Here is a 22,188-nt window from a genome sequence, read left to right as displayed (position 1 = left end):
CAAAAATCTCGAACTCCTGGGGAGTAATTGGAGAGCAATTTAAAGAAAGTGCATCTCTCTCTCTCTGACTGAGTTTGGGAGATGTAGGTGAGGACAAGGGGGCAGTGCAGGAAGTCGGGGCCTGGGGATCTATAGGCGTGCCTCGCTGATCTGATCAGCAATGGGGAGAGGCTAGCAGAGAGCCACGGTCCTGAAAGAGACAGCCAGCTTGAGCAGAAGGCCATGGGGCTGCCACAGGGCCAGCAGGGAGACCAGAAAAGAGACAGGCTTTGAAAAATTGAGATCAGGCCTTTTGAAGTGGTTGTGATTATACCACATGTCTCCCTCCCTGGAGGGCAAGGAGAGGCTCTGGTGGGGGTGGGCTCCCCCAGATATTCAGTGTGTGTGTGTGTGTGTGTGTGTGTGTGTGTGTGTGTGTGTGTGTGTGTGTTTAGGGGGTTCAGATATGTGTGCATGTATGTGTATAGGAGGATTAGTTGTGTGTCTGAACATATGTGTGCCTGTGTGTATAGGAGGGTATAGGTCCATGTGGGTGTGCTTGTGAGTTGGTGTGTATGTGCACATATAGATGTGGGGGGGGGGAGGGTGCAGATCTGTATGGGTATGCATGTGTGTGCATGTATGTGGAGGCCAATGGTAAACACTGGATATCTCTGAGCATCTCCTTCAATCAGTCTCCACCTTTTTAAAGATTGTTTTATTTTTATGTGAACTCACTGCTCTTACAGAGGACTGTAGTTCAGTTCCCGGCACCCATGATGGGCAGCTCAGAAAAACTGTAATTCCAGCTCCAAGGAATCTGGCCCCCTCTCCTGGTCTCTACAAGCATGCACGCATCCATGGCATTCACTTGCACAGATATGCACGCATATAAATAATAAATAATCCTAAAACACGAAAGAGAACAAGATGTCTGCAGTTAATCATGCTTGCTGCTCTTGCAGACAGAGCTCAGTTCCCAGCATCCACAGCTGCAAATCGCTCCCGCTCCAGGGGACCCAGCCCCCTCTTCTGGCCTCTTCAGGAACCTGCCCTCAAATGCCCACACCTACACAGTACATACAATAAAAAAATAAGATTAAAAATTGTTCAAGCTAAAATCCAAACCTCCAGAGGTTACATGGATCAAAAGAAACAGAAACGTCAGGAAATAAGTCACTCCCCAAACCCCACACCAAAGCATCCTGTGCCAAAAACCACACCTGACCGCCACTGTGTGCAGAAAGCACAGGACAACCTCCTTCTGGTACACTCCGCCCCAAAGTCCCCTGTCTCACGTAGCACTGAGGCAGGTCCCTCATCTGCCCCTGACCATCAGAGACCCTGTCTCGGTCTTCTCCGGTTCCTCCTGCTTCTCAAGGCCACCTCACACACTGCCTCTTCCCAGGGATATTCAGGTCAATCCTGGAATGCCAGGATGAGAGGTCAGGTGTCCCAGGTGATGACCCATCTCACAGGTCACTGTGGCCAATACTGTCCTACACACCAAGTACTGGGCTAGGACCACACACTGAACCCTCTATTATAAATCAAAGTGTGTGTGTCTGTGTGTCTGTGTGTCTATGTGTCTGTGTGTATGTGTCCATGCACACATGTTCAAGTGTATGGGTGTACAAGTGTGCCCGTTCCACAGTGTGGGTATAGGCCAGAGGATGGCCTTACTGTTTCTCCTCACCTTCTACCATATTTGAGACCAGGCTACCCACTGTTTGCTCTTTGTACCTCAAGAGGGCCCATGAGCTTCTGGGAATCCTCCTGTCTGCTCCCCATATTGACACAGGAGCCCTGGGATGATAGTCACACACACTCTGGCATCTGTGGCTTCTGAGATCCAAACTCAGGTTCTCATGCTCAGCAGGAGTGCCTTGCCCACCGAGCCATCACCCAAGCCCCACACACTGAATAATTCTTAATGAAAACATGAGTCCCAGAAAGGCTATGGACTTAGACAAGACAGTGCACCTGAGGGCCAAAGAGACGGGATCCATTCACCAGGGTCCGTTCCAGAATGTGCGTTCTCAGCCCCAGGATAGTCCCTGTTACCAATCCAGAGGTGCTGTGGTTCAGAACCCAGACTACCACTCCAGCAACAGCTCTAACATTCCCCTTCACTGGCACCAGGTCCTAACCTGATGCTTGTACAACCACACTGCTTGCAACCACATGCTGCCTGCCTTATCTTTATTAAACATTTCACATGATGCAGTTGATGCTATAGACAGACTCCCAGGTTCCACCCCACTGCCAAGGAAAGTGAGGATGATATGACCCTGTAACTGTGTGACCCTAGTTCTAAGCCAACCTGGGAAAGAGATACCCTGGTAAAGGTTTCTTCCTCCACTCTGGACATAAGAACCAGCCATGGGCTGTAGCATGAACAGTGAAATGCTGAACTGAGAACATCTGGAGGCTCCCTTTACAGCAGTCTCCAGTCAGGAAACAAGACACGCAGATAGCCTCACAACTTCACCGCTATAATCCAGTGGATCTAGACCTGGGGGTGGGGGGATATGCCCAGTGCCACAAATACAGGAAAGGCCACACAGTACATGTCCAATGCCACAGACAAGCACATCACTGTAACAACCCAACTCCAACCAAGATCTCCCCAACTAGGTCTGCTGACGTATTGGGGTGAAGACCCTTGGGTTGGGAAGGAGGGCATTGTGGGAGAAGAGCAGCATCCCCGGCCTCTACCCAGTGTCAAAGGACACTGTGGGCCTGGTGCTGCTGTTGACCGAGAAAGGCCAGGTAGGAAGCCACCCAACAAGAACATACAGAGCAGGAAGAGCCTTTGAACCTGAGTGTAGACAGCAAAGATGGAGCGTCACCAGTCCACCCACCAGAAGGAGAAAATGCAATGGGAAGACAGAGGTAGAAATGAAATCCACACTGCCCCAGTATGCACGAGAAGCAGTGTGTACGGCACACGGGTGTGGGGATGGACGTGAACTGGTAGACAAAGAATGCCCTGCCGCTGGGCTCTCAATGAGGCCGTGATTCTGCACCTCATCCATTAGGATCGTACTGGAAACACCATGAAAGAAATGACAAATTAGCAATTTCGTGGCCTAAGCATAATACTATCATTTGTATCACAAAGTCAGCAAAATCCAGCCTCCAGTAACTCAACGCCCCATTCTGACCCAGGCCTGGCCATCAATACGGTTTTATGTGCCTTGCACTAATCACTCAAGTCAGATAATATGCAAGGTTAATGGCTGCGGACAGTCGGGGAAGCATCTAAGATCTGATAAGGGTACCCCATATGACCACTGTTCTCTGCATATATGTCCCAACCCAGAAGAAAAGGAGGAAGAAATCAATGTTTACGGCAGTCCTAATACATCTTTGTGTGCAACATATAAATTGGCCCTTCATTTGCCCATTCATGTCCCAGTTAATAAATAGCTCAGACACGGGCCAGCCTGATCGGAGAAGAGTGGAGCCATTGTACGCCTGTCACCCCCTAGAGATTTATGCAGCCACCACATAAGGGACCCGGCCAAGGCTCTCCAATTACCATGCTCAGCTCTTCAAGAAACAGAAACTGTGTGTTGGGTTCTGATGAGGACTTTAATATCCATATATATCAAGGCCTTATGCAGAGGAACTGCACTTTCTTCGAGTAAAGTATTGAGCTTAGGATAGACAAAGCCCAGCTAGAGCTTCTTTGTCCAACATCGGCCACCGGGGTGAACGAGGTGGATCTGAACAACTGTGTGGACTCAATGTTTTCCCTCTTCTGCTGGCATGGTGGCCCTCCATGGCTTCCCTAGCAAAGGTGGAACCTTCCATAGCTTCCAACTATATGGTGTTATAAGTACCCCCCCCTCTCTCTCTCTCACACACACACACACACACACACACACACACACACACACACACACACACACACACCCTCCACACATCAGATGCTCTGGCACACCCCCTATCTACCCTCTAGCTAATTTTGGCACATTCATCTTGAGTGAGCCAGAGCCCACACGCGAACAGACCTCTGCTAGTGCAATGCTCACAGACCAATCATTCCCAGAGGACGGACAGGCTCCAGCTTTGGGTTTTCCCTCACATTCAAGTTTTCCTTCCCTCATCCCGGTGCAATTACAGAATTGGCTTTTCCAAATGGAAAGGGAGAGTGAGTCCTGGCGATGCATTGAAATTGTAGACAGCACTGCTCAGTGCCATGGGGAACTGGCAGCTGGCTGGGGACGCTGGGGAGGTTTATCTCACCCATGACAGTGGGAAAGGCACACTCTGAGGACTCTGAGTTCTGACAGTCCCTCTGCTGAATGAAGTATTGGCCCATACAGCTGCTATTTGAAGGTCACACTCATTCTTCGGTGCATTAGCTCTGGCACCTGGAGCTGCCCTCTTGCCAGCCAGATGTGCACGGAACGTCTTCCTGAGCCCAAAATTCTCGGTTTTGCTGGAGGAAGTGGAGTAATAAGAGCCATGACTGTGTTCGTCTCTGGGTGTCACGTGCTTGGAGACTGTGGCCCAGGGCTCCATCTGGTTTCTCCAACTTCTCAGAGTGAAGTGAGAGAGTCAGCCCCTCACAGGGTCCAACCATCTCTCAAAGTGAAGTCAGGTGACAGGCCTGTGGGCACTGCAGTGTGCCGCCTGTCTCCCACTCATCAGACTATGTTCTAGCACATTCCAAAGGGACAGAGAGAAGGAGTGATGAATGCTGTCTCATATGGGGGAAGGGAGAGGAACACGAGGAAGGCTTTCCCCAGGAATTCAGAGATAAATGCACAGAGGGAGGCAGTTCTCACATGGAAAATCTGAAAACAGGTCAGAGCTGTGGTTTCTGCCTTGGGTGAAGAGGGCAGCCAGATCCAGCCTGAGAGAACCGGTCTGATACCAGCTGGGGATTCTGACCAAGCCAATGGATTAACCCCTCAATGGATTCACAAGGCAGCATTAATGGGGAGTGGCAGGAGGTTGGAGATGGAGTTGGGGTTGGGGCGAGTCCTTGGGACTCTGCTGTCTTCCTGCACGCCCTCTTTGCCTCCTGCTTCACGTCCATCGAGAACTGAAGCACAGCCTCCCCCATGGGCTCCCACAGCATGATGTCCTACCCAAATGCATAGGGTCAATAGACCATGGCCCGAACTCTCTGACACAGGAACAAAGAGGAAGCCTTCTTAGGTAGTTTTAGACAAGTTCTTCATCACTGTAACACCAGAGCAGCTAGTACACCAGGAACCTGAGCTCCCCTCCACAGCTGAACTGAATGTCCCTGTGAGTCACAATGACACGTCTTCAAGGCAGTCAGTTGGGTGCGCTTGGTCCCTGCTGAATACATAGGCCACCTCATCTCAGTATCCCGCGGGAACCCTCCTGCTTCCTCACTACACACGAAGGCCACAGCATACCGGAAGTCAGGTGAGAGCTGAAATCCTACCCACCTACTGAGATCCACTGGCTGCCTCAAGAGGTCCCTCAGCGAATGTGTCCCCTGGGAAACAAACGGAACGTGGATACACAGGTTCCCCCTGGACGAGGAGAGAGATGCACCTCACTTCTATGTGAGAGGGTTTCTTTTTTTATTTTTTCTCTCTTTAACTCTCTCCTCTTTTTCTTTTCTTTCTTTCTCTCTCTGGCACAGTCTCACTACACAACCCAGGCTAACCTCAAACATCTCCCTGCCTCAACCTCCCTAGTAGCTAGAGTTACAGGTCTATAGCACCATGCCGTGTGTGTGTGTGTGTGTGTGTGTGTGTGTGTGTGTGTGTGTGTGTGTGTGTCTGTGAACATCTTTAAGGAAATGATATGTCCAACTGCAGGTGTGCGCGCGCGCGCGTGCGCGCACACACACACACACACACACACACACACACACACACACCTCTCTATCAGGACTGTGCCCATCTCAGATCTACCTCAGGCTCCCCTCACTGGATCCGTGTTTATAAGCCCCAGATGTATACTTGGGGTCTCTGCTCCACCTAAAATGCTTCACTGCCCCATCCTCCTGAACCCTCATACTTCCCTTGTCAAACTTCCTAGAGATACATTGGCATATAAAATCTGTTTGTGTTCAGGGTGTTCCACTTGATGTTCCGGTGTGTGTAATTAGGACGTGGAGTAAGGTCTAATTTTATAGCCGCCCTCAGCTGGCCCTCCTTCCATTCACCTGCCCGGTACAGGAGCCCCACTTGGGCCCTAACACCACCAATTCCATTCAGTCTTTACCCATTCAAAAAAAAAATAAGATTAAAAAGGAAAATTGAGTTTTCCGATGGAGCAGAGCAGTAATTTCAACCTCAGAAGGCACCGCCGATATCCACCTGCAGGCGGCCCTTTGTAGCTGGGAGGAGGCCGTGTAGAGCATTCTTTCCAAGATTAATAGCAAAAATGGCCCTCTGCAAGGAGGGCAGCATGGTTCCCCAGGGGGTATCACCTGCCATTTCGCTTCTCTCCCATTTTCTGTACCCCAGTTACGAAGCGCTAACTGCCACACTTGGCAGATTTCCAGGACCTGCAGATGAGTGTGAGCAGCCAGGGCTTGCAAAGCCAGGTGCCACTGCCCGCTTCCTCCTCTTCTTCCTCCACCTACCTTCTTGTTCTTCCACAGCTTCCCTAGAAAGGTCGAGGAACATGGTGTCCAGTGTCCCATCCAGCCACCATCCCACCACCAAACACACCTTCACAAGAACCAGTTGAGGACAGAGAAAAGGATAGCCACACTGGCCCTGGCCTCCTCCTCTACTGACTTGAGTGAGGTACTGAAGCAGAGCTGCATGCATCTGCCCTTCAATCCTGACAGCAGAGGAAATTCTCTGGTCCTTCTCCTTTTAAAGCCAAGTCATGACACCCTGAACAATTTCCTTCCAAGCCCCTGCTCCTCTTGGGTACAAGTGGCTTGGGGTAGCTGGGTACCAACCTGTGTCCTGGACAGTGAACAGTATTGCCATCTTGGTTGAGGTAGAGAGCCAGGCCCGTGCTCACACATGCTAAGCAAGCATTTACCTGAGCCCAGGAATCTGGTTAGGATGCAAATAACCACAACCCCTGCCCGTTTCTGTTGCAAAGTCTCTAGGGGTGTGTGTGTGTGTGTGTGTGTGTGTGTGTGTGTGTGTGTGTGTGTGTGTATCTCTAAGAAATCTCAGCTTTTAAGACACCATGATGATGGCCCCAGCTAAGATGACGGTCCCTGGCAGAGCATGGGGAAGGCCGTGGAAGCCAAGGCAGCCACCTTCAAACTCCTGAAGTCTTGCTAACTGGCATGCTTGGTGTCCCTGGAGTGAAGTGAAACCAGAGCAGGGTGGAGGGTGCTGGAGGAGAGACCCCTTTTCTGGAGAGACTATGCTCTGCTCACAGATATCTGCTGTGGGGCAGCAGGGAGGACGAGGGACTGGCTGGGGTGGGGAAGGCACTATGGAAGAGGTCCTGCAGCAGAAAGAGGAAGCTTACCAAGGGACTTGAAGGCAAAAATGGTAAGATCTGAGTCCCAGGCCCTGCAAGACCTGAACCTCACCCCTGAAGTCTAGGCCATTTCCTAAGGCTTGCAGACAGGGCTGCCTCAGGGACGGCTGGGACCCCAGGCCCAGGCCCCTCTCTCTTACTGATGATCATGTTTTCATGCCTGTCACCTGGCTCTAAAGTCGCAAGGTCCAGAGCCTTGGGGCCTCACCCCCACTCAGGGAAGACATCAGCATGATGCCATCTGTGTGGTTAATTGGTGTCATTTCTAAGGAGGAGGTTTTTTTTTTTGCTTTCTCCAGAATGCCTCAGCAGTAAGAAAGCTTTTAAGAAACAACCTGAATTTTCCTTCCTCAACTCCTTTCAAGTCTAATTTGTGTTAATTTAATTAAGGGCGTGCAATTTGGCTGTCAGTGAAATTAAATATAAAGAAAAATGTACATTAATGCAAAAGTTGAAGAGTTAGGGCACATCGAACTCAAGAAGTGGTTCTTAAAAGGTAGATCTCCCTCTGCAGCAGTAACTCATGAAGAAAGGGTACGCGGGGGAGGGAGGGAGGGAGGGAGGGAGGCAGGGAGGGAGGGAGGGCAGGTAGAAGAGGGAAAGGAAGAAAGGAAATTACTTGTGCTCTTTTTTCACTTTGATTGTTCAAGAACCTTCAAAACTAGTCACATCTCAAAACGTAAAGAAGCAAACACCAGCCGGAACCTGTCTTTGGTTCCCGACTTCCTGTGTTTGGTTTGGCATACATGTGCATGTGCTCATCTGTGTCCACACACGTGTGTGTGCAGATGCCCGTGTCCCTGGATATGCGTGGTGGCCAGAGAGCCACCTCGGCTGTCATTCCTCAGGGACTCTGCTCCTTAACTTTTCAAGTCAGCTTGTCTCACTGGCCTGGAACTTGCCAAGTAGCCTAGGCTGGCGGACCCGGGTTACAAGAGCAGGCGGTACCAGGCTCCCGGGACCCAGAGTGGACAAAGAGCACACACCACTCACTCCTCAGGAACTCTTCCTCAGTGGCATGCTGCCCTGGGGTGACCAGGGCAAGGCTGAAGCTCATTTTCCATGCGGAATGTGCCCCTGAGGACACTGTGTGGAGTCCCCTCCAAATCTGAGGCTTCTTCTCCCCAGACTCCCCAAGCCCTGCTTACTTGAAACTAACTGTGGGGGCCAGGGAACGTCACATCCCAACTTCTCCTGTGGCTTACTGGGACTGCTTTGACGAGGGCTGTAAACAAGTCATCCTGTCTCCTCTGGGGGACAGAGGCCTTGACCGCAGTGGATTGGTTGGTTCCATCTGGAAGGGGAAGTCCGTCTCTCTCCCTGGACCCTTGTGGCCTCAGTTTCTCCTTGCCTCTGCTTTTAGGTCAAATTTCCATTCCCATAAGGATTCCAATCATATTGGATTAGGGTCCACATCGACCTGTTGCCAAATGCCATGCTCAAAAGCACTGAGGGCCAGGACTTCCTCTCTGGGTGTATGGGGGTGAATGACACTCTTAACTTAGACCCAGGGGCTTGCTCTGGTCCTATTCCAGGTGCCCTGCAGTGCAGCCAAGGCATATCTCTCTCTTAACCCTCTGTCTTCCGCACGGGGCTTCCTCAACACAGCTTCATTGGGAAAGGAATGCAGCCCTCACCAAGGCTCACACTCGCTGCCCTGGCCTCAGGAACCTCGTGCCTACTTGCCCAGTCATCCCCATGACAAAGCCCACACACCCGCCACTTCCTCCAGCTCTCAGCCCAGGACGGAGTGGGGGCACGTGCCCACCACCTCACAGGCTGAGAAGAGGCATGTAACAACTGCTGTGACAACCTTTTATAAAACATCTGCCCCACCTCCATCCCCACTGCGGTGTGACCATCTGCTTTCCTTGAGGAGCCCAAAGCTGGTGCTCTGGATCACACGTCTGGTGTGTGTGCTATATGGTAAGAACCCGAGTCTGAGCCTTAGATCCTAAAGCTTGAGGCTCCTGACACCGCTGGTACACTGTCTTATCTCTGACATTACTGGTCCAGCTGTCTCTGCGGGCCTCCCATAAAGCCTCCTGCGACACTCTGGGAAGCATTCCTCCTTTGGCTTGCGGGCAGAGAGTCTGTGACACGTTATAAAATCCTGTGGATCTTGAAACCCCAAAGCAGGCAGGCAGCATCTCCCAGCGCTAGTGTTAGCCCCAGCCGAGCTGAATGAATTCACACTGTTGTATCCCAGTCACAAGGAAACAAGCTCCAAGCCACCCGGCATAATAAAGATATTAATGGCTTCTGATTGGCTCTGCCCTGATGATGAGAACACGCTACATGAGCTCTCAGTATAGCCTACATATACAATAAGCATGCTGTAATGCATCCCCAATATCTAAACCAAGGTGGGGATATATAATGGGACAGGGGAAATGCCTCCATGTGTAATGTGCTTCCTGCTTGAGCATAAGGACCTGAGTTTGATCCTTGGTGCCCATGTGAAAAGCTGGGCATGGCAGCACACATCTGTAATTTCAAGGCTAACCGAGGAGGAAAAGACAGGTGGATTCCCATTGGCAGTCAGCATTGCCAACCAGTGAACTCCAAGTTCAGTGAAGGACCCTGTCTCCAAGCTAAAGTGGAGAGCAATAGAGAAAGATATTCAGTGTGGACCTTAGGCTTCCAAAGGTACATACACAGGCCAGTGTGCATGCATGCGTGCACACACACTCATGAAATAGTTCAGATAGCATTCTAGGCTTAGGCTAGAAACACAGAGGCTGCACCATGATGGTTACACCATGAGGACTGTCCCATGGTGAAGGGAGCTTCCAAACTCAGTCCCCTCTGGTCATTTGTAAAGTGCCCTCTTAGTCCTTATTGCTTGAGGCTGACTAACAGCTCCCCTGGAAAATATTAGTGCAACAGAGCCCATTGCTTCCTGTGTCCACCCCCACGGATGCTAATGTGTACCCAAGTCTGGGTCTGGAACCCAATTCGGACAGGTTTCAAAGCAGCTCCCCACAGGGGCCTTCTCCAATTCTAGCTGCCATTCAGGTGTGCTGGAGTAATCCTAGATTATTGTGTGGCCTCGTGTGTTAATTGCCGTCCCCATGTTTACCCTAGCTCCTCCTGGGGTTTCAGTGCTCACCATGGGCCTAGTGGATATTTGCTCAGCTGCAGAAGGGTCTTCTGATCCTGCTTAGAAGGAGCCAAGCCAGGCCTCTCCCTTGTCACCGTGTTTACCGTCCCTATCGCACGGGCTCATCTCCCAGGGCTGTGTGTATCACTGTCACGCACACATCTCTCTTCCCCTGCAGCTGTGCAGACAGAACCATGGGTCTGTGTGGGAGGGGCACTCATGCAGGCTCCATGTGCCCCGACCAGGAGCGGCCCCTCTAACGTCTCTGGCACACCCTCCACCCCATGGCCTGGCTTGGAAAACAGACTCGTGGGTTCCTCTCCCTGACAGCCCTATCCCAATGCAAATCGGCTTTCAGTGATTGCTTCTCCTCAAGGTCCAGCCTCAGGGATGATGCTGTACGGACAGGGTTGCGGGAGGGGGATGGGACACAGGGACGGGGAGCAGAGCTCTGCTAATGTACAGAAGGTGGAGAGAAAGGACCCAGGTAAGGATGTAGGAGTTAGGCAGGCCTGGCGTGCACAGGGAACTGACTCTGTCTGTATACGTATGTATTGTGTTCTTTGACAAAAGTTCCCTAAAAGCAACTACTGATCAAGGAAATCTGTCAACTTCTAAAGTATAAGTAAATCTCAAGTGTGGTGGTGGTGGCTCTCTCTTCTGGAAAGTGTTTCCACAGTGCATGCTCCCATCAGAGGGCAGGGGCCGGTGCTTGCCTGTTGCAGAAATAAGAGTCAACCATTGAACAATGTGTTGAGGTGTCCTAGGCACCTGGCCAGAGAGTTAAGTCCTCAAGGCAGGCTTCCTAGCCTCTAACAGACATGAGCTTGAAGTCCTGAGACACTTGACAGTGCACTGTGAGTGTCCCTCTGTGATTATCTCAAAGCCCAGAGCATGGAACAGGCAGGCCGTGCTCAGGCCACCACTGACCTCCTTAAGTGGTACCTCCAGTAGAGAACAAGGACTTCGGAGTTGATTGACACATTCCAGCCTTCCAGCCCTTCCCCTACTAGGCCATAGTCTCAATTTACCGTGATCTTCATGCTCAACCACTCTTTGAACTGTTTTCACTAGTGGATAGTCCGTTTGCCCCTCAAGTCTCCCCACCCTTGTGTGGAGCCTCTCATGGCTGCATTGCCGTTTCTCCTCAAGCACCTCTTTCATGCCTTTTCATGACGTCCTGCGTTGCCCTCCCGTTCAACACCACAGGGACCATTGCTCCCTCCCGGGGAGTCCGTCCCTCGTGGGTTTTGTGATTCGAGACTGCATGCTCATCTTCAGCTGGGTTCAACCTGTGGCAAATCTGTGTAGCACAAGCCCCGCACAGGGTAGGGACCTCACCCGCTGTGCTTAGCGAGGGAGTCACCCTGTGGGGATGACATCACTTCTCAGCTAGGGCCCCTGGACTCTGCTGACCGCATAACTCAAAGCAGCATTGGGTCAGAGCTGGGCGAGGACGCCACCCTGGGCTATGAGTTGACACCTGCTCGTTCTCACCTTTTTGTGCAGCTGCCTTTGAGGATGGGTCTCATGCAGCCCAGGCTAGTCTCAAACATTCTATATCACCAAGGGTGACCTTGAATTTCTTTTTGGTGGCTTTATTTTACATTTAAAAATTGTATTTATTGGAAGGAACATGCATGCCCTAGCACACGTGGAGGGTCAAAGGACAGCTTGTAGGAATCGGGGTTCTTCTTCCAGCATGTGAGAACTGCATCCTGTGAGATCATCAGGCTTGGCAGCAAGTGTCTTTACACACTGAACCGTCTCACCAGCCTGGCCTTGAACTTTCCAGGACTGGGATTACAGGCACGTGCCATACACCAGCTTTATGTGGTGCCAGGATAAAACCCAGGGCTTCACATATGCCAGGCAAGCAGTCTACAGAGTCCCAGCCGCTCTGCAATCCTGCCGCTGTGCAATCCTGCCGCTGTGCACGCCCGTGCTTCCGCGAGTACCAGCCCTTGCATCTACCTCAGGTGTGTGCCTACATGTGGCCCTGTGAGGTCATACAGTCGCTAACACTTGCAGGGAGCTTGGTTCCATGGCTTTGATCTGTTACATTCTTTTTAAAAAGCAACTGCAGAGACAGAAGACAGAAAGAGAGGCTTGACCTGACCTCAGGCAGGACCGTGTTTACTCACGGCAAGGGAGCATTCTGTCAGCCATGTGTACAGATGGCTAAAATGCCTAGGGGAAGATGGACCACAGCTTCTTAGGGGGTGGAAATGACTTCCTTACTCTACAAGGGAAGCTGAGAAGTATAGTCTTTTAGCAGGAAACTATCATTCCTAACTCTGAGGGGATGTAAAAATGCAGGGTGGGGTGTTAATAACTGTTTTCTACTGAGGATGTTCTTTGTCAGAGGGGGTAGATGTGGGTACAATGAAGAGGGGTTCCTCTGGTCATGCAGCAGGTCAAAGTCTTAGCGTGACTGGCTGCAATGGATCAGGCCGTTGCCATCCTGTACTCCTGAAGAGACTTGGAAAGTGATTCTTAGAGGGCTGGAAGCAGTTGATGTGGTTACAGAGTAAAACTGAGAGATTTTCTGGGAAGGCTGAGGGGTGGGAGGAACTGAGGTGGGAGAGAGCAGGCATAAAGTTGATTCAGGGTGGACAGTGACCAGTTCCACTGCCTGGACTGCTGCACCAACATGAGCCAGCAGAAGTGGCAGGAACCCCAGAGCACCGAAGGAGGGGGACAGGAGAAAATAGAGGACTGAAGTAAAGAATGGTGTCGCCCGGGTGAATAGGATGAAGGGCCCTTTTGCCAGAGTTCTCCACAGCATCTAAAGGGTGTTTTTGATGATGTATGAGGAACACATGGAACTGTTGTAGGGTGAGAGCATTGTGAGAGCTTGTGTGGAACATTTTGATTAGTATAGAGTGAAGTTCAGTAAGTAAGACATTTAAAGACAAGGTAAAAACATAAGTGTGGGGATAATAAGGATGGAAAGTGATCCAGGGGAGGAGCCAGAGCCAGCGGAATCAGAAGGAATTTTTGTCTGGTCCCCGCATCTTTACACTCCTTTAAAACCAGTTCTGTCTCTAGGTCCCATTTTAAACCAGTTAGGATTTGTTGGCCTGGGAGCAGCATTGTTCGAGGCAGGCACAGATCCCATCCTTAGCAGGAGTCACATCTAGTCCCTTTTACCTGTGGAGTACTGTAGCAGTCATGGGGTCCAGCTGGTCCTGAGGATGTTAAGCTGATCTGAGCTGGTGAGACAGAGAGATGAACTGATGCAAGGAAGGCTCAGTCCAGATGTTTCAGTTCTGAGTCCCAAATCCATGGTCAGAATGGCAAGAAGAGGGATGAGTTGGATGGTCCTTGGCCCATTAGTCTCCTTTATAGGTCACCTGCACTGATTTCAGGGGGTGTCAATCTCCTGGTAACTGCTTCAAGGCCAACAGCAGAAGGGCACTGAGGGGAGCAGGGATCAGACTGTCTCAAAGGAGGTTCCACCCAAGGAGCCATGAAAACATTTGACAGCTGGCAAAGATCCAGAACATAAGACAGCAGGTAATAACTGTACAACTTTGTGTACAACAAGGCTACGTGAAGAAAACTTTAACATAAAGATTAACATGGGTCAATATAACATAGGGTTAAATATAGAGTTAACACAAGTCAGCATCCGAGGAATAAATCTAAACAGAAGGGGTCTAAGTGATATTCCTTTTACAAATGATGAACTTTGTATATTTATTTTAAATATTAACAATACCACCTACTATTTAATGAACAAAAACAATTTGTTTAGAAATAATTTGATAAGGTAATTTTTTTAATTGGAGTTTCCTAAAATGAACGCTATTGTACAACTGCTGGACCATGACCAGAGTTCTGTAGAAGGATAAGGTCACTGTAATTAGCTGTTTGTTACATCAGACCCCTGAGTAAGGACAAGCACCTGGAAGTTTTATAAAAGAAGTCAAAGTCAGCATCCGAGGAATAAATCTAAACAGAAGGGGTCTAAGTGATATTCCTTTTACATATGATGAACTTTGTATATTTATTTTAAATATTAACAATACCAGCTACTATTTAATGAACAAAAACAATTTGTTTAGAAATAATTTGATAAGGTAATTTTTTTAATTGGGACCACTACCTTAAATGACCATATCTTGTATTTGACAACATGACAATAATTATTTAGTTAACATCAAATTGTTATACCTATATTCCAAGATTATATAGTAAATGTATCTTATATTGTCAGGCTGTGTAAAGGGATGATTTAACTCTACGTTGTGGTACCCAAAAAGAACTGATTTTCAATTTGCAATTTAAAAGTACACTCCTAGAGACAATGACTGCCTTGCTTTCTCCTCAACAGGTACGTCTCTAGAATACTCTAGAACATCCTAAGTAAGTACACTACCTGAGTCAGTGACTGCCATGTCAGGAGTAAATGACTCACTTCGCAGAGTTTCCTAAAATGAACGCTATCAACGAAACCTTTTACAAATCTCCGCGTGTTCATTCCATCCACTCAACCAACAAATGAAAGATGAAAGCACCCAGTCATAGCAAATCTGTAGTAAATAATTTACAACATCGAATTAACAAAGAAGGCTGAAGCCAACTCTTTCTCCTGCTGATGCAGGAATCTCTGGTTCGTCACATACTGACAGCAGCAAGCATGTTTCTTAACATCAGGTTATTTAAAAATAGATTGGCTCTTTAGAAGAATAACTTGTAAAGCAAGATAACCAAATTAATGAGCTTTTAACTTTTGGGGTTCCTTAGAAAACATCCACAAGCCAAAGCCTGTGTGCTCCTTGTGGGCTTCAGGGTGAATGTGGTGCTGGCCCCAGAGCTCTCTACCCGGGTAGGGACTAGATTATATGCTCAAAGCACCACAGGTGAACCCAGACCAGAGAGAATCTCTTTCATCTAAGTCCTGAAGAATCTGAGAGCTTGGGATACAGAATCATTTGTTGACTTTACAGACACAGAACCAACTGTCAAAGACACCATTTGTATAGTCTGAATAACTTCCCAAAGTTGTGAGTTTGATGACAGAGTATCTGGCACTTCCTTTAATGAGGGAACATGGGTGGTTAGGGTATAGACCTGAAATTAGTTTCTGCTAAGAGGGACTGAATGCCAGGGTAAAGGGCATGACCAGTTGAGCTAGCATGCTTGTCCCATTCCAGTTGGGTGATAGGCTTCTGGGCAAGGTTCCCTGTTCACAACATCCTCCTGTGCTAGTTTGGGAGACACCGCGGGAAGAGTAATTGCCTCTCTGCTGTTCAAGACATTTAGGATGTAGGTGCAGACTCTGAGACCCTCCGTTAGGCAAGAGAATCCATCTACCTGTCAGGTGAGACACAAGGGATAATTCACCTTTAGATAAGAAGAACATTTTGGTTTGGGCTACAAGGCCAGGACTGGTCAAGCCCACCCAGGTGGAGGCAGAAGCAGCAGGTAGTACCAGTCTTGTGTCCCATGCACCCTTCTCCTGTCATGAGGCTAGCATGTGGGAGGGTGGGATGGTGCTCTGGTGGGATGGTGCTCCACCCAAGGGAACTGCAGGAGCCTGCCATGCAAGTCTACTGTAAATTTAATCCGTTTTACTGAAGCATTCAATTTTCATAACCAATTTTTTAAAAAAAATACACCTGATTTATAATATTGTTTTACATTCAATAAGCATTAAGCTTAGTTTATCCCTGTCAAGTTTGGGCCTTAAAAAACTATAATTCAGTCGGGCGGTGGTGGCGCACGCCTTTAATCCCAGCACTCGGGAGGCAGAGCCAGGCGGATCTCTGTGAGTTCGAGGCCAGCCTGGGCTACCAAGTGAGTTCCAGGAAAAGGCGCAAAGCTACACAGAGAAACCCTGTCTCGAAAAACCAAAAAAAAAAAAAAAAACCTATAATTCTTGAATTAAAGAGCCTTTAGTATCAAAATAAAATTTAAACCATAAATATACTTCAGAGAGAGACTGGGAACCTCATTTTCCTGATCCTTTTATAATGTACTTTTGCAAAATACCAGCTCTTTATATGACTCAGTTTCAAAACACAGCATCTCGGAAGCCTGCTGTTGCCTCCTTAGTCTAAAAAAGGGGGAAATTCGATGGCGAGCAGAGAGCTCAGGAGATCTAGTTGTTTTATGGGTACTGTTTGCTGTTCTTGTTTTGTTTTTGTTTTGTTTTGTTTTTGTTTTTCGAGACAGGGTTTCCCTGTGTAGCTTTGCATCTTTCCTGGAACTCACTCTGTAGCCCAGGCTGGCCTCGAACTCACAGAGATCCGCCTGCTTCTGCCTCCCAAGTGCTGGGAATAAAGACGTGCACCACCACCGCCCAACTTGGGTACTGTTTTGGTTGATTAATACCGTGTGGTCACCTTAACCAATATGCCAGAGAAGTCACATGGCATGCCCTTTCTTTTCTTTCTTTCTTTCTTTTTTTTTTTTTTGGAGGGGGGTGGTTTTGTTTTATTTTTGTTTATTGTTGTTGTTGTTGTTTTTCAAGACAGGGTTTCTCTGTGTAACAGCCCTGGCTGCCCTGGAACTCACGCAACAAGTTCTATGAAGATGCAGGTTTGGAGGCCCCCAGACATGGTGGACATTCTGGCACACTCTGGGTGTGGTTGTAAGGCAGAACCTTGAGAAAGAATAAAGTGACCTGTGAGTTTTAAGGGGTAAGGAGCCTTGAACTACATTGTCATTCTGTCTTATGGAGTTACCTAAATTAATTGAAGTATTAGAAATCAAAAGTTCCGAATTTGGCCATTTGTCCAATGGGTATTGAGTCCAGACTTGCCCTGAAAAGCAAAGGAGAGTCACCAGTTCCAATTCTCCTAAATTTGAGCTCTGTTAAATTAGCCCTCAAACCAAGCAAAGCAATATCTTTTAGTACATAAAATTTGGAACCCATGGCTGGACCCAGGACCAAGGCACAGACAGGGTCAATGTGCAATTGTGTTGAATGTTCTCTCCATGTAGAAATGACCAAAAAAAAAAAAAAAATGCACCTGGAACATAAGGGGGCATCTCCTGCCTATATCATTCCAGGGTTAAGGAGCCACAGGGATAGCTATCAGAGCATTCAGCTGAGTGGTCTCATGGCCAGTGAAAAGTTGCCAATGCCTTTGACCAAGCAGGCCTTAGGGAAGTGAGCCCCCCAAGCCTAACTAGGGCACCTCTATTTTCGGTCCAGCAGATTGCCTTGTTGTAGTGTTTTGCTGGGTTGCATGAGTGTTCTGGTTGAGGGCAGCATGGCCTCTCTCTCAAGTCAGGCTGTATCAGGGCAGTCAGGTGAGGGAGAAAGGGAGGGTGAAAAGAGAAGGGCTTCCTGGGAGAAAGAAGTGGCCCTGCTGGGCTGGGGAGCCACGAGAGCCACAGAGGTTGGCCCATGGGTGGGTCTGCACCATTAGGAGGCCTAGATCTCCCATCCCGGGTTTTGGCACCATGTGTTAGATTATATCTTTAAAAAGCTGCTATGGAGAGAGAGAAATGAACATAAAGAGAGGCTTGGTCTGACATTAGGCAGAACCATGATTAATCACAAATAGAAAGTATCTTGTCACCCACAATAGCCAAAATGTCTACAGGGGAAGATGGAACGCAGCCTCTTCTAGGAGCTAGAGACGGACAGAAATGACTTCCGTCGTCCATGAGGGAAGCTGGGAAGTGTAGTCCTTTAGCAGGAAACCGCCATGGTCCACGTCCCATGAAAATGAAGTGACTACATGCTGATTTGACTTAGTTTTTTGGGGTTTTTTTAACTGTATTTTAAAAACATTTACAAGTTTGCTGTTTCTGAAGTCAGGGAATATGTGCATAGAGGACAGTCCCTAAGATGCCACCAAAAACATGTCTCCCAAGGAGGAACGAATCTTTTACTCTGATAGCTCTATTTATGTATAACATTGAATTTTTAATAAATGAAAATGAATATTCATCATGGGAAATTCACAAGGACAGGGAAGATAGGTTTCCAGGAAATGATCATGAGGTGTTTCAGGTCTTGCTTTTCCATTATACCTAAATTCAGCCTGTTCATAAAATTCTGAGTTGTCAGAATTCAAGCATCCCACACCCCAGAGAGAAAAGCTCTCAGTTTTCTGGGAGCCCAGTCATCTATGAAGCCTGAGAGACATGCATGTTCCTGTGAATGGTAAATAAGCAAGAAATAATAAGACCTGAGAGAAGGTTCTGGAAGCTTCACCTTTTCAGAGAGGAAGAGACCCAGCCCACCTGCTTACTCCACACGTCTTCCACCGACACTGTCCAGCTCTGACGGACTTTGGGGTCACTCTGGCAGACTATCTCTGGTGTCTTCCCACAAACCCCCTTTCTAAGGTGCCATGGCCCCTGTTAACCCAGGCCTGGGGCAGCCATCCCAACACCACTGCTCACAGTCACCCACCCTGGCCTCCTGTCCCATCCCAGCTTAGGCCCAGACTCCCAGTGGACGATCTCATGGCGCCTTTGATGTTGTAGTCCTCACCTGGAGCTGGAAGGAAAGAGCTCTCTCTTCCCAAAGGACAGCACCTCATTGTCACCAAAGGAGGAGAGAAGACACTGACCGAGATTTTAATGTAAAGATTTCCTTTCCTCAAAATCATGACAAAAATAAATAAATCAAAACACACCCAAACACCCCGTGAGTCTGAAACAGTGAAGCTAAGAGGTAAAAGAGAAAATGCATTTGGATTTTTTTTTTTTGGTGTGATTATATTATTCCTAAAATACCTCATCCTCGGCTCAGGTGCTATTTCAGGTTTTGATTTGGCATTCAGATCAGAGAGCTCCTTTCAGGTGCTCTAGGCGACAGGGAGGCTGCTTCCCTGGGCCTCCCTCCCATTGTTCCGTTAGAAGGGGCCTGTAGACAGGCCAAGCAGATGGCTCCTGGGGCTCCATAGTAAACACCATAGGTGGATCCCAGACCTAAGGGTGGGGTGTCTGTTCCTAAAACATGCACTGCAACCCAGCTCAATCCCTCCTGCTCCTACATCCCCTGAAACCTCAAGTTCAGAGCCAGCTTACTATGCACAAGGCTGGTCTCTGTCCCTGTAAAGAAAGTTAGGTAACTGGGTTCTATCTAGAAGGTTTGTATGTCCAAAGAGACCAAGGGTCCGAGAGGCCCCCGAGCATCCTCAGAGGAGCCAGGCCGGCGGCTGACAGCTGCAGCGTGACTGCCCCCAGGTTAGCCTCTGCTTGGACTCCCCCACACCCTCTCCTCCCACTCAAACTTACAACTTTCTGCTCAGTCGCAACCGCAGCTGCTTTAGAGACACAGAAAGGAACCACTGACAGACTTTCCAAGGCGACCCATCAGCCAGCAGGCCAGGGTTTGAAACCAATTCTGGGTGTTGCAAGCTCTGCCCTCCCCACTCCAGGGCTGGACGGGCTCAGCCCGCCCTTTGATAGTGGTCTAGGACCAGGCCAGTCTTGTGGGTACTTACACGATATTGTTGGAGTGGGAGGGCTCACTACTCTGAGAGAGGGACCTGATTAAGCTGTCTGGTAATGTCCTGACAGACAGAGAACAATCTAGAACCACACATCATGGAGGATGACCAAAAGGGAATGTGAGGGTTGCCTGGGAGGCCCCTTCCTCGCTCAGTCTACTCCCAGCATTCCCACACTGTACCAGTGACCCAAGCAGGGACCCCATGCCTATTCCACAGTACACTCCCACCTGCCTCTAGTCTAAGGTGGACAAGGTGGACCACGGCTGTGGCAGATGTGGGGGCTCCTCGCGTCTGTGGAAGCAGGTGATAGACGACCGTGGAGAAGACACACGGATCAGGAGAAGCGGGCTCCTGCTTTAGACTCCTCACCCTCACAGTTGCTTCTGCTCAGTGCCAGCATCACAGGTGACCAGAGCTCGGCCCAGGTGTAAGACAGGTGAGCCGAGGAACTCCTCAGAGCTTCCCAGAACCCAGGGGCAGGGTGCACAGGAGCGCCAGCCTCTTCCTGCCTCCTGTGAGGCCAAGCCCTTGTCAGAACGTCCACCTTCACTGTTCGTGAGTGCACATTTATTTTAAGAGGAATTATGCTGACATCTGGTGGCCAGAGGAGAAACTTCACATTATAAAAATGGACTCAAATGTTTATTGTGTATATGTATGTTTAGATAGAGCAATAGAGATAGATAGATAGATAGATAGATAGATAGATAGATAGATAGATAGATAGACCAACAGACAGACAGATCAATCATAGGCAGGCAGGCAGGCAGACAGATTGACAGGAATGTAGAAAGGACTATGAGAGTAGAGAGAGATCTAAACAGAGGGAGGAGAGACAGGGGAGGGTAAAGGAGCGTATGTCACATGACAGCAGAAGAAGAAGCAGACCAGACAGAGTGGAACAAGGCCCGGGGGGGACAGGGATGAGCACATAAGAGCAAAGCATATGATGTCTCTCCATGAAACCCTCACAATGAAGCTCATTTCTTTGTATGCTAGCCAAAAAGTTTAATTTAAAAAGTATTCAGTTTTCCACTGAAGAAGAAAGTTTGGTTCTAGATTTAGTGTGTCTATACCATGGACTGTGACTCCAAATGACAGGGAAGGAGGGAGGATGTCCTGACAGCGACATGCCCTCCCACTGACACCCGAGAGTCCACCCCCGCCCCTTCCCTAGTGATCCCAGAGAGCAGAGGGACCAGACAGAGTCCTATTCTCCGGGCATCCTTCCCCCCAGAGGCACAACACACTGTGGACCAGGTTTCAGACCCAGCATCCTGGCAGCCAGCAGGACTGTTCCCATAGCAACAGAAGCCTTTGAGAATCTTATCTGGGGTAGGGATCCCCCAGGGCCTGTGTCCCTCACAGGGCCCTTCCAAATTGGTCTTCTGAATCCTCTCTGAGGCAGAAGGGAGCTGAGGTGATGGAGAAAGGCTCACACTGTGATGAATGTGACTGATGGATGTGATGGAGCGTGTTTGTTCCTATAATAGGATGATGTCCCACCAGCTGCATCATGGGAACATACAGTCAGGCATTTGGTGGAGTTCTGGGATGGTGTAGAGCACACACCTATGTCTACACCAGCATCAGGTTACTGTGAAAGAAATTCCCATCACCAATAACCCAGCAGTGATGCACAAGTCTCAGGATAGGCACCAACCCACCCTCACCAGCGCCCCTGAAAAACTGGAGCTAGTTCTCAGACAAAGGGATAAAAAGTAATTACAGTTTAATATGAAAGATAAATTGGGTAACCAGGCAGTGGTACCTTTAATCCCAGCACTCTAGAGGCAGAGGTGGGTGCCCATGGCATGAGGACAGTGGTCACTTTCTTGCATGTAAATTCTTTCCAGGTTGTCTACAATGATGCTATGATGCTTACATTAGACCCAATATGAGAAAGAAGTCATAGACAGAAAGAGCCCGGGTTTCTGGAATACCCCAGGCCTGTCTACTCCACTTGTCTCCAGCCCCCATCACAGCTATATGCAGAGAACCTCACCATAACCCTCCCTTGGTATCAACCTGATTCCACTGGGATTCAACACTTGCAATTTGTCTTTGGATTCCCAGACTTCTAAGTAGATGAAAAGTCCCAAGGCATCTCAGGTCAGCTGGAGGGCTCCGCTCAGACCTACAAACAGTGGCTCTACTTCCCCAGGTATGAGTCTTTAGAGGTGGTGGCCATCTGCTCAGATCTGGGGCCTGCAGAAAGATGGT

Source organism: Peromyscus californicus, unplaced genomic scaffold (genome assembly GCF_007827085.1).
Source record: "Peromyscus californicus insignis strain IS unplaced genomic scaffold, ASM782708v3 Scaffold_23__1_contigs__length_62951481, whole genome shotgun sequence".
NCBI classification, from domain to species: Eukaryota; Metazoa; Chordata; class Mammalia; order Rodentia; family Cricetidae; genus Peromyscus; species Peromyscus californicus.
The sequence above is the reverse complement of the archived record's forward strand: the minus strand, read 5'-3'. Positions refer to the sequence as shown.